This window comes from Schistocerca serialis, chromosome 4 (assembly GCF_023864345.2).
Source record: "Schistocerca serialis cubense isolate TAMUIC-IGC-003099 chromosome 4, iqSchSeri2.2, whole genome shotgun sequence".
NCBI classification, from domain to species: domain Eukaryota; kingdom Metazoa; phylum Arthropoda; class Insecta; order Orthoptera; family Acrididae; genus Schistocerca; species Schistocerca serialis.
Genome location: NC_064641.1, coordinates 403,759,184 through 403,773,068, shown reverse-complemented (window position 1 = coordinate 403,773,068; position 13,885 = coordinate 403,759,184). Strand labels below are relative to the sequence as shown.

The 13,885-nt window shown below is 43.8% G+C and overlaps 1 non-coding gene across 1 annotated transcript; it reads right to left on the bottom strand.

Moving 5' to 3' along the window:
- Window positions 1–12,707: 12,707 nt before the first annotated feature.
- Window positions 12,708–12,782, bottom strand: Trnas-uga (transfer RNA serine (anticodon UGA)). Its single transcript has one exon. It is a non-coding gene; the product is annotated as a tRNA-Ser (tRNA).
- Between the last annotated feature and the right edge of the window lie 1,103 nt (window positions 12,783–13,885).

Sequence of the window (13,885 nt, the reverse complement as noted above, 5' to 3'; positions counted from 1 at the left end):
GATGCCATAAAACTACACAGATTCTTCTAAAAGAAATCTCACACACATTCACAAGACAGAAAGCGAAGTGAATAGAACAAAAGTACCTCAAAGCACTTGCACTGAACAGCCCACTAAAGCTCCACAAAAAAGACATTTCGATGCATCCGATTTTAAATTTTAGAAGTGCACCCGCATATCACCTAGCCAGAGAAACACACACAAACTTACACATTATGTATATACAAACAACAGGAGCTTATATAACAACGAAAAACTGATACAAAAAGACAGACATCAACATATGTATAACAGCTATATTTACGTCATTCGACATCAGATCCAGTTACACGAATATACGCACCACTGAAACCATGAACATCATCAAACAACAATTAGAGCAACATAAACTGATTCCAGAACCCCAAATACAAGAATTCTGAAACTAATCAAAGATCTAAACTATTCTTATTTGAGCACCACTTTCACCCACAGCAGTATGGACTTCGCAAGAGGTCTTCAGACAGTGTAATCCCAACCAACATCGTCCTTAATCATATTGAAGACGAAATAATTTAACTGTATTGGGTATTAATAAATCGCTTCAGCTGTGTTTAATCCTTTATTAATGGATGACTAACGTTTCAGTGTCACTGAAAGCCCCATTTTACCGCGAACATCTGTATAACTGTAAACACAGAAGGAATAACAACCCTGAGATGTACACGGGTATGGTAAATTAAGATTTGAATGGAAATTTGAAAATACTGAAAAATTTACATGTCAATATCAAAACGTTAGTACTAACGTAACTAAAACACTACAGCGGAAAAGCTCAGAAATTTGTATAATATTTTTCAATGTGCGTCAGAACAAAACACCGCTAAAGGGCAGTATGCAGATGATTAAAACCACTGGCTCTCTCACAAACAAATCATACTATAGTGATCCGTATAGATCGGAGGAGCGGTAAGTGCGGTTTTCAGGTTCTGATTTTCCGTCAAGAGCTATTTACTTGACAGGTTTGGTCCAGGTAGAACACTCCTCCATATTGTGTCGACCACCGCCTTTTAGCGGTGTTTTGTTCTGAGAGACATCGAATGTTGGCTAAATAGGGTCATAGCTTTTCCACCCAATTAGTTATGCCAGTAGTAACATTTTGATGTCCTCATATCAAAGTTTTTATTATTTAAAAAATATATCTTAAAATAATTTACCCTATCTGTATTTATCTCAGGGTTGATATATCATCTGGATTTATTGTTAAGCAGATGTTCACCTGTAGATGTAGCTTTTAATGCCACGAAACTGGTAGTGATCTAATAATAAAGGACTAAATAGAGCGGAATTGCTTTATTCACACCCAACATGAAAAATAATTTAAACAATAGTAAGGCATCAATAATACGGGATATTTTATTTGTATCACTAAATAGATGACATCATACGCCTTCTGGATGGAACACCCAGTAACATCCAACAACACCACAGTGATATAAACACAGTTGTCCAAAACAAGAATTCGCCATAGAAACAGCAAATAATCAAATGATAAGTATGCTTGACCTCCCAATATACAAATAAAACAACAACACCAGTTCTCCATATTCAGGTAAGTCAGCACCACCGACACAGCTGTACGCAAATACTCTGATCATCTTATTGGGCACAAACTAGCCTGTTTCCAATATGTGCTACGCAGATTGAACAAAACTCCACTTGGTGAAGACGGTAACAAAAATGAATTACAGACAATCAAAGAAATAACTATAACGAATGGATATGATACTAACATTTCAGACAAACTGAATCACAAAATTAAAACAAAAATAAAGGTGACACTAAACGCAGAAAAAGAAACAACCTGTCACCAGCATACAAACATAGACACACGGAACAAAGACACAAAGGATACACACAGAAGCACACATGAACAACAAACACCCATAACAACAAACCAATGGTACCCTCTCACAACAACAAAGCACCCCATAGAATCGGCAACATACTCAAAAAACAAGAACTAATAATAGCCAACAGGACAGACAACTCAAACAGAGAAGACTAAGTGCAACAAATACGAGCACAGACAAACACAACACATCTGGTACTTACCAAGTGATATGCCAGGACTGAAAATCAATTTATATAGGATAGACAAGCAGGATCATTATGGGCCAGATACAAAGACCACAGAAGGTCATTAAAAGCCAGCTGTCATTCTACATTTGTTGAACACCTGAGAGTATTGAAACATAAGTCAAGAACATCAATACTCACTTGAAAATTTCCAAATGCAGCAACCCCCACAAAAACTATTAATTGAAGGAAGCTATGAAATACAAAAAAAAAAAAAAATTATTGAAGGGAAACAATAAATAAATACACAATTCTCTGAAACGGAACACTTTTCTCTGTTTTTAGGAAACCAACAGATAACACCAAAGAATAAACACCCAAAACCCCTTAAAAACACGCACACACATACACACACACAAAGATTCAAAACTCCTGCCCAGAACACATTCAACTGTTTAGCTGCCTACTATCTTGTTTCTGCAGTAAACGGTAACAGTGAAAGTTATTTAATGTAGGCATTTACAGTGAAGGTAATAGTAAAACCAAGAAAAATAAGTGAAACATGTTGCACACACACACACACATACACACACACACACACACACACACACACACACATACACAGAATTAGTTAATGGCAGGCATACTCATAAAGTTCCTAGTCACAGACTTTCAGAGTAAATTGTTCTGATATTAATTCCTATATGGTTGCAGACAACAAACGATGAAACAAAACAGCTGCATCATATAACCTAAAAATCCAGTAATTTCACAGCACTTTGTCTGTTTTCTCAAATATGTAAATTCTGTCTTAAAAACTTAATTTTATATGTGTCCAAGCAGTAAAGAGCATTTTTCCTGTTTTATAACCCGCTGATGATGCTGAAACTTCAGCGAAACATGCCTCGGAAATGCAAAGGAAAATTAAGTTTGGCTCAAGGTGGGCCCTCTCCCAAAACAAATCTGCTTGTAAGCAAACAAGGACAGAATCGCTTCAACCTCAGGACGATTAGTGCGGTACTCGTGTCTTTCCGCCATGCGTGCGTCAAATCGGAGACCTGAAAGGGTGGCTTCGTTGTTACCAAATGCGTCAAACGGGACCAATTAACCGTTATTCTTTCCATGACTGCCTAAGGACAAACAACGGTAGAAGCCAATCGGAGAATAAAGAATTTGTATGAGGCAATCTGTCTTTCGAAAACCATCGTTGTGGAATCGTGCGCGACAAGCGGTGTTGCATTTTCATGATAAAGGACACCCTCGTATCGCGAATGCTGTAACGCGAAAGTTACGCCAACACAAGTGGGAGACAGTCGAGCGCGTGCACTGTAGTCCATATCCCTTCCCATGCGATTGTCACACCTTCGGTCACTTAGAAACTCCTTGAAGGGTCGACGATTCATGTCGGACGAGGATGTGCAGTGGAAAGTTACGGACATCCTCACGCAGCATGGCACTGTGCTTTACCACGAGAGTATCTTCAACCTGGTGCGTCAGTGGGATGACTGCATCAATGTTTACGGCAATTTTGCCTGATTGACGTAATGATTATTGACTGCAGGACTTTCGAACCGAAATCTTTTGGTCGTCCCTTAAATAAGCGGCAGTCAAATGAAGAAGAGACAGGTGAAAATAATGAACTGTACATTATTTCAAAAGTAATCCTAACACACTCCTGGAAATGGAAAAAAGAACACATTGATACCGGTGTGTCAGACCCACCATACTTGCTCCGGACACTGCGAGAGGGCTGTACAAGCAATGATCACACGCACGGCACAGCGGACACACCAGGAACCGCGGTGTTGGCCGTCGAATGGCGCTAGCTGCGCAGCATTTGTGCACCGCCGCCGTCAGTGTCAGCCAGTTTGCCGTGGCATACGGAGCTCCATCGCAGTCTTTAACACTGGTAGCATGCCGCGACAGCGTGGACGTGAACCGTATGTGCAGTTGACGGACTTTGAGCGAGGGCGTATAGTGGGCATGCGGGAGGCCGGGTGGACGTACCGCCGAATTGCTCAACACGTGGGGCGTGAGGTCTCCACAGTACATCGATGTTGTCGCCAGTGGTCGGCGGAAGGTGCACGTGCCCGTCGACCTGGGACCGGACCGCAGCGACGCACGGATGCACGCCAAGACCGTAGGATCCTACGCAGTGCCGTAGGGGACCGCACCGCCACTTCCCAGAAAATTAGGGACACTGTTGCTCCTGGGGTATCGGCGAGGACCATTCGCAACCGTCTCCATGAAGCTGGGCTACGGTCCCGCACACCGTTAGGCCGTCTTCCGCACACGCCCCAACATCGTGCAGCCCGCCTCCAGTGGTGTCGCGACAGGCGTGAATGGAGGGACGAATGAAGACGTGTCGTCTTCAGCGATGAGAGTCGCTTCTGCCTTGGTGCCAATGATGGTCGTATGCGTGTTTGGCGCCGTGCAGGTGAGCGCCACAATCAGGACTGCATACGACCGAGGCACACAGGGCCAACACCCGGCATCATGGTGTGGGGAGCGATCTCCTACACTGGCCGTACACCACTGGGGATCGTCGAGGGGACACTGAATAGTGCACGGTACATCCAAACCGTCATCGAACCCATCGTTCTACCATTCCTAGACTGGAAGGGAACTTGCTGTTCCAACAGGACAATGCACGTCCGCATGTATCCCGTGCCACCCAACGTGCTCTAGAAGGTGTAAGTCAACTACCCTGGCCAGCAAGATCTCCGGATCTGTCCCCCATTGAGCATGTTTGGGACTGGATGAAGCGTCGTCTCATGCGGTCTGCACGTCCAGCACGAACGCTGGTCCAACTGAGGCGCCAGGTGGAAATGGCATGGCAAGCCGTTCCACAGGACTACATCCAGCACATCTACGATCGTCTCCATGGGAGAATAGCAGCCTGCATTGCTGCGAAAGGTGGATATACACTGTACTAGTGCCGACATTGTGCATGCTCTGTTGCCTGTGTCTATGTGCCTGTGGTTCTGTCAGTGTGATCATGTGATGTATCTGACCCCAGGAATGTGTCAATAAAGTTTCCCCTTCCTGGTACAATGAATTCACGGTGTTCTTATTTCAATTTCCAGGAGTGTAACTATTAATGCATTTATCCCACAGTGAGACAAGACGGTCAGTTCCTTCATGGAGAACGGTTGCCCACCGTGATGGCACTCAGGTGTGCACCTCATCTTTCGAAGCAAATCGACAACCCCGAATATATTTCTTCAGTGCTCCAAAAGTATGGGAATCGCATGGGGAGAGATCGGTGAAAATACTTCTTTAATTATTTTTTATTAAACACTGAACTACACACATCAAAAAAAGTTTTGCATCACCTCGGTTCCGAGAGATGCGGAACCTGTGCAGAAAATTAGAATGTAGATCAACATAAACATCATTTACACCCTTGTTATTGCAAATGAAAATCACACATTGCATGTTGTACCACCATACAGCGAGACCTACAGAGGTGGCAGTCCAGATTGCTGCACACACCAGTACCCCTAATATCCTGTATCAGGTTCTCTTGCATTGATGGATGCCGTTGTTCGTCGTGGCATGCAATCTACAAATTCATCAAGGCACTGTTGATCAAGATTGTCAAACAATTCAACGGCGATTCGATGTACATCCCTCAGAGTGGTAGGTGAGTCACGTCGTTCACAAACAGCCCTTTTCAATATATAGCAGGCAAGGTTGATAGGGTTCATGTCGTCCATGAAGATGAATGCCTCGTCAATATACGGCCGATATGGTTGCACTATCGCTCGGAGGATGGGGTTCAAGTATCATACAGCCGTTACGGCCCCATCCTTGACCACCAGCGGCGTACGTCGGCCCCACATATTGCAAACCAAAAGCAGCAGGGAAGCTCAACCCTGTTGCACTCGCTGGACAGTGTGTCTAAGGCGTTCAGCCTGAGCAGATTACGTCTCCGACGATATTCTGGTTGAAGGCATATGTGACACTCATCGGCGAAGAGAACGTGATGCCAATCTTGAGAGGTCCATCCGGCATGCTGTTGGGCACTTCTGTACCACGCTGCATGGTGTCGTGGTTGCAAAGATGGACCTCGCCATGGACGTCGGGAGTGACGTTGCCTATCGTGCAGCCCATTGCGTACAGTTTGAGACGTCATGTGGCTTCACGAAAAGCATTATTCAACATGGTGGTGTTGCTGTCAGGGTTCATTCGAGCCATAATCCGTAGGTAACTGTCATCCACTGCAGCAGTAGCCCTTGGGCGGCCTAAGCGAGGCATGTAAACGACAGTTCGTGTTTCTCTGCATCTCCACCATGTCCGAACAATATCGCTTTTGTTCACTCCGTGACGCTGGACACTTCCGTTGCTGAGAGCCCTTCTTGGCACAAAGTAACAATGCGGACACCATCGAACCGCGGTGCTGACCGTCTAGGTGTGGTTGAACTACAGACAACATGAGCCGTGTACCTGCTTCCTGGTGGAATGACTGGAAGTGATCTTCTGTCGGACCCCCTCCGTCTAATAGGCGCTGCTCATGCATGGTTGTTTACATCTTTGGACGGGTTTAGTGCCATCCCTGAAGAGTCAGAGGGACTATGTCTGTGTCACAGTATCCACAGTCAATAATTATTTTCAGGAGTTCTGGGAACCGGGGTGATGCAAAACTTTTTTTGATGTGTTTATAACGAAAATAAGTCTCCCATCCCGTTCCCCACTTTTTATGTTCATATGCGAAGACTAATCTCACGGACTACCGCAGAGATTTTGATATGATTGTCGCTAACAGAATGATTCACGAGGTGGTGTGTATGTAATTTATTATCGCTACGAGAGACTAGAGAAATGGTCATATGTACTTAGTGCTACTCCTACGAAGCCGGGACGGGGCACACTAATGTATCCAAATACGACCGACTCATAATAGATGTCGCTCTTGTCTCAAAGCGAGATGAAAAAACGGTATTGTCCGATTATAGCTACGAGGGTGTTCGAAAAATTCGAAGTGTCGGTAGACTGGAAAGTATGAACTTACTACAGCGTTACGCGTAATAATTTTTGAAGTCGAAGCAGTTATCGTAACGTTACACTATTGATTACAAACGTCAAAAAATTGAGATGGACAGGAAGTGTAAAATGGCTAAGCAGGAGTGGCTATAGGACAAATGTAAGGATGTAGAAGACGATATCACAAGGGAAAAGACAGATACTGCCTATAGGAAAATTAAAGACACCTTTGGAGAAAAGAGTATCACCTTTCTGAATATCAAGAGGTCACTTAGAAAACCAGTCATAAGCAAAGACAGAAGAAATGAGAAACTGGCAGAGGCAGACCTCAGGGAGAATCACTTTGGGTTCCGTAGAAAAGTAGGAACACGTGAGGCAATACTGACGCTACGAGTTAAGGAAAGACAAACCTACGTTTATAGCATTTGTAAACTTAGAGAAAGCTTTTGACAATGTTTTGATCAGAATACTTGAAATCTAGTTTCTCAGGATAGAGTCGATATGGTTGTTTAGGGGGGCCGTAATCAGTTATTGTCAGTTGCACAAAACACACAAAACTTTATTTTCCTATGAACTACTTAATTACACATTGCCTTAAAGGGATCAAATAAAACAATATGGCTGAAGGCCTAGTTAAGAAAACTTTAGATACCTCCTGGGCTGAAGGTACACCAAAAACAAGAACGGATGAAGGCCTGATCACAAGTTATAAAAAATTGCTTTAAAGAATACACACGGCTGAAAGCCTTACCTAAAAAATATTTCACGTAAATACTCTGCAGAAGGCCACACTCAAGACATTGAACAACTCAGGGCTTAGAGCCTGGATAACAAGAATTTCAGACAAAACAAATGTTTAAAAATCGTTTTAAACAATAGAAGCTTCAAATTTTAATTTAAGGCAGCTGAAGGCCTTATCTTAAATATTTTTCACGTAAAAGTTTGGCTGAAGGCCACACACTGGACACTGAACAACTCGGGGCTTAAGGCTTGGATAACAATAATTTCAATAGAACAAACTTTCAAAATTTAATTTTTAAGCAAATCAATTTTCATATTTTAAAGTCAGCTGAAGGCCTTATTTTAAAACTAAAACAAACTAAATTAATAGATGACTGAAGGCCTCACACCGTACTTCAGACTAAAATGAAAATCACAATCAAAAATCAACAGAACAGTGGTACTCAGAAGTGTTCTAAGAGTCGGTCTGAGGAGGTAGCACTAACATATGGTGAGGTGAGGTGAGACAGGCCAAGAGTAAGGTTAAATAATCGGATGGCAACCCGACCCAGGGACGGCTGAAGGACCGACCAACAACCTTATCAATTCCCTTCCGTCCGACCAATGTCACAACAACGGAAGTATCAGCCAAGGACGAAGATACCAGCATCATTACATCTTCAAAACTGAAGTCTAAAAACAGCCAAGGCATAATAACCACTCTAGGAAAAAAATTCGGACAAACAAATAAAAGGCTGTCGGACTACAGGCCGTGCTGGAAAGCATCAACACGGCGAGGAAAAACACACTGCCGGAGAAATACGCTAACGACCAGGGCAGGTAACTGAGGCGTTAACGGCCACAAGGCAGAAAATACCGCTGGTGCACTTCATTGATATGTAACAACCAGTTTAATAGTTAAAGATGATACGGGAAGATGGCTGCAAAATTTCGCCGTCTCCAACACACCATACATTGCTGCTAGCCAGAACGGCCCAGGAAGTAACAACTGACATTGAACGAAGAGATGTCACAGCAGTTGAGGTTTCATAACAGGTTAACTGAAAACTCAACTTCAGTGTCGAGGTTCAGTGGGCAACGAACTTTGTAGCTCTCGCAGCTAACGCCTCACAATCTGACCGCACGTGCATGCCGCTAGCAGTCCTGGCCTGACCCCGCGCCACGGAGTCTTCCTCGCTGCTCTGTCCCAACCGACCGACTGTCACACACACCACCACACGGACATACAGCGGTCACACCAAAGATGGTACAGCAGTATTAGTATCAATAAGCACTGCTGCTGCCACTGACAGAGGCAAGTCAGCAACTCATTATAGTATTAACTCAGGGAGGAATAAGACACCACTCGGTTGCGACAAAATGCTGAAGAGAAAACGGCATCAATGCTAGCTGTCCACGACTCAACCCTCTGTCCTATTTTAATGCTGGTCAGAGTAAAATACTGGGAGCGAAAGGCTATTTGGAATTTGTACACAAAACAGGTGGCAGTTATAAGAATCAAGTGGCAGTGGTTGAGGAAGCATGAGACAGGGTTGTAGCCTATCCCCGATGTTAATCTGAATATTGACTATGCAATAAGGGAAACAGGAAAAAAGTTGGAGTAGGAATTAAAGTCCAAGGAGAAGAAATAACAAATTTGAGGCTTGTCGATGACACTGTAATTCTGTCAGAGACAGCAAAGGACTTGGAAGAGCAGTTGAACGGAATGGGCAGTATTTCTGAAAGGAAGGTATAAGATGAACATCAACAAAAGTAAAGCGAGGATAATGGAATGTAGTCGAATTAAATCAGGTGATGCTGAGAGGATTAGATTAGGAAATGAGACACTTAAAGTAGCAAATGAGTTTTGCTATCTGGTAAGCAAAGTGACATGATCGTCAAAGTAGGTAGGATATAAAATGTAGACTGGCAATGGCAACAAAAGCATTTCTGAAGAAGAGAAATTTGTTAACATCGAACTTTTGAAAAACAGGCACAGGACTTTTGATTTATGTGTTTAGCGATAACCACGAAAGTGGGTGATATACTTAAAAATATTTCGAAATATCTCAATTCTTTGGAAGTAAGTTTCCGAGCTACCGCTACTCTATTATGACGTTTATGTGAGTAGAAAAGTCTCCATTGTAAGGTATGAGTTTATGTGTACACAATAAAGGGGCATGCATTTAGAAGTGATATTTATCTTGAAGGGATAGTAGCGATTTACGAAGTGTAGGGGCTGTATTCTCGTAAGTCGAGTTCGTAGGTATTCGATGTGCGTTGAATCCGTCGCTTTCTTTTTTGTATCTTAACAGTTCCTAGTCACAGGTGAACAACTTCTATAGTTCGTCGTATAGCACTAGTGCTTTGCCGTCGCATCAGTTAACTTAACATGTAACTGCTAGGGCATGAGTGGACGTTCAAAACTTCATCGCCTTTACGACTGCGACCCTTCTGAATTCCTGTTGGGTTAGTCCTGTCACCAGTCTTACTTAGCAGAAATTCTTCCGCTGACAGCTGCTGTCACCGCCATACGTCTTCCGTGTGTGACGCAGCGTACTGCATGCGGATGTGGCGGAGACGGTAAATCTTCTCCACGTCACGGGCTTGCTAAGCTTGGTCGCTTTCGTCGTTGTCTCATCTTCGGAGGCCTTTATTTTACGTTCCGGAGCCTTTTCGGCCCAGTGTTGACTCGCGAAACAACCACTTACTATTAATATCCACTGATATACTGGAAAACTAATGGATGTTTGTGTAGTGCCTTGTGGGATTTCATGCTGCACAAGTTTTTCAGGGTAAATATAAGACACTTGTAGTAGCAGAGTGATTATAAGCCATTGCCAATGAGACACATTCCTTTCTGCTAGTATGAAAATATGCTATTCTGCAAAACTTAATGATGAAGTATATATTCTAAAATAACATGTTAACGGCGAGGAGAACATGGATGGAAGTGCAGAAGCATTTTGCTAGAGATCTTCCAGCGTGCCCAAAAATTTGGACATACCATGGCCTGACGTCAGCTTGACTGCAGCGCCAAATGTGGCTGGCTCCGCGTACGAGGCAGTTGAAGGAATGAAGTAAGACAGAGTGCGTTTGTGTACGTGTGTGCCAATCGGCGCAGAGTTATGGGACAGTGTGGTGGTGTTGGTCAGTACAACGCGGCCCGCAGGTAATATGTGGATGACTTGACACAAGTAAGAATCACCGGAAAACGGAAAGAAGGATGAGGTTTGACGATTGCAACACGGGAAACTGATATTGCACACAGCGCTGTTTCACTTGTGTGCCAATTATTGCGACCATAGGGGCTGCTACTGGAAGGGAGGATGTAGTTGTCAACTAAAGCAGTTGTGCAACAGACAAGAATGAATCAAAGTCAAACAGAGGGTACAGCTCCAACCACATTTAACAGGATTGCATGGAACGCAATCTAATTCTCCACAGTGACTGCATGGACCTGTTCACTTTCCTCTACGAACAGTACGTCTGTGTTCTCTCTCTCTCTCTCTCTCTCTCTCACACACACACACACACACACACACACCCACACACATACACACACACACACACACACACACACACACACACACACACACACACATCTTTTTAGGGTGGCGCAAAGAAGGTAGAGGGTTGGACCAGCGAGGATGCGAGTTGGTGCAGTCTGAGTAGTGATTCTGGACATACTCTCATATGACGAGATGTGTGTACACGTAATACACCCAGGAACATTGTGTGCATGATCGTTTTGATGCTCCATGTGTTATGGTTTGGGGAAGTCATAATATTGCACGGGCGTACTGATCTCCACCTGCTGGAACACAGAACACACACTGGTCAAAGTAATAGTAATTCTTTCCACGTGTGCGTCGTTTCAGATGCGCGTTCGGACCTGACTTCATTTTTATGGATGAGAATGCCGACCGCATCGAACAAAGCTGGTGGAGGAGCTATTGAAACCAGAGTATATGCGGAGAATTGACTTGCATGCTCGTTCCTCCGACCTAAATCTCATTGACCACGTGCGGGAGACAGTGTATTGTAGCACGTACGGATATGTCAACGACCACCCAGCAGTTGTCAGATACTTTGGTAGAAGAAGGAACGGCCTGCTTCTGCCTTACCCATCTTATGGTCAACAGGTTAAAGAGCATGCAATGCTGCCCATTGTGATCACACACGTTATTAAGAATCACAACTTGCCTTTTGTGATGTTCAGGGGATTGTTATAAACTGCGAGGACTTTAGCATACTTATTGCCTTTGAAGAAAAGTCTCATTTTTTTCGTCTCATTTTGTATTACATCAGTTACCTTATGTACAACACTGCAGCAATTATTTCTCCTTATGGCCGACGTATGATCGAGGTATGTTACTTGGCAGTGACACATCTCGTGTGAGTTACTTTCGTTCTTAAACTCTGCACGTCAGTGTACATTGTGACGCAATATTTTTCCAGAACTGTTTGATATGTTTGTACTACTTCATATCCAGGCTCTGTAAATAACAGCTAAATAAATAACAGCACGCACCTGGACTCTGGCAAGGTGGCGTATTGGTTTCAGTTAACCGCAACATAGCATCAACCTTGGAAGGTAGGTTGAGAAAATCGTAGCTCCATTTAGCAGTTCTGATTGCTGTGTCGGTAGCGTCGGCATACAGAACTTGCACAGACATGAACCTTCAGTAGTCACCTTTTGAACTGACAGCTCTTGTATTTATTCCGTGTTAGCAGTTAAAATTATTTGATATAGGTTGCGCCTTTCGTGGAAAAACACTGTTGTTTCTTGTTACCCAAATATGTTTCGGTACCGCTAAGCCAGTGGATTTTGTTTACTAAAAAACTGTAAAACGTAAGCATACCTTAGGTTCCCAGAATGAGATTTTCACTCTGCAGCGGAATGTGCGCTGATATGAGACTACCTGGCAGATTAAAACTGTGTGCCCGACCGAGAGTCGAACTCGGGACCTTTGCCTTTCAAGGGCAAGTGCTCTACCAACTGAGCTACCGAAGCACAACTCACGCTCGGTACTCACAGCTTTACTTCTGCCAGTACCTCGTCTCCTACCTTCCAAACTTTACAGAAGGTCTCCTGCGAACCTTGCAGAACTAGCACTCCTGAAAGAAAGGATATTGCGGAGACATGGCTTAGCCACAGCCTGGGGGATGTTTCCAGAATGAGATTTTCACTCTGCAGCGGAGTGTGCGCTGATATGAAACTTCCTGGCAGATTAAAACTGTTTGCCCGACCGAGACTCGATTCGGGACCTTTGCCTTGCGCGGGCAAGTGCTCTACCAACTGAGCTACCGAAGCACGACTCTCGCTCGGTACTCACGGCTTTACTTCTGCCAGTACCTCGTCTCCTACCTTCCAAACTTTACAGAAGGTCTCCTGCGAACCTTGCAGAACTATCACTCCTGAAAGAAAGGATATTGCGAAGACATGGCTTAGCCACAGCCTGGGGGATGTTTCCAGAATGAGATTTTCACTCTGCATCGGGGTGTGCGCTGATATGAAACTTCCTGGCAGATTAAAACTGCGTGCCCGACCGGGACTCGAACTCGGGACCTTTGCTATGCGCGGGCAAGTGCTCTACCAACTGAGCTACCGAAGCACGATTCACGCTCGGTACTCACAGCTTTACTTCTGCGAAGGTCCCGAGTACGAGTCTCGGTCGGGCACACAGTTTTAATCCGCCAGGAAGTTTGATACCTTAGGTTGTAACTGATCTAACAAAATGAGGCCTAAAGACAGTTTTGGTTCTTTTCCCGTTATTTTGCGTTGTGTGCTTTCGCAGGTCCATCTGCATGGTGTCCTTCATTGATAGCTTGTTGTCTGCAACACAAACGATATTAACATATCTCTTGATTTTAAAAAACGGAGATTTTGGTGTAGCAAAATGTTCCGCGCATATATTTGTTATGAACCACGTTTTATTGTGACTGAGCCTTCTTATTTTGTATTTCTAGAGTGCTTCACACATATATTAAATGTTATCTGTATGATTTCATCTCACCAAACGCGAGGTGCACGTAGTTGTTGTGTATCCTAACTTCGTTGTCGTTCATTTGCTGGCAAGAGAGTTTGACGGCGAACTTAAATTTTGTTTACTTATTC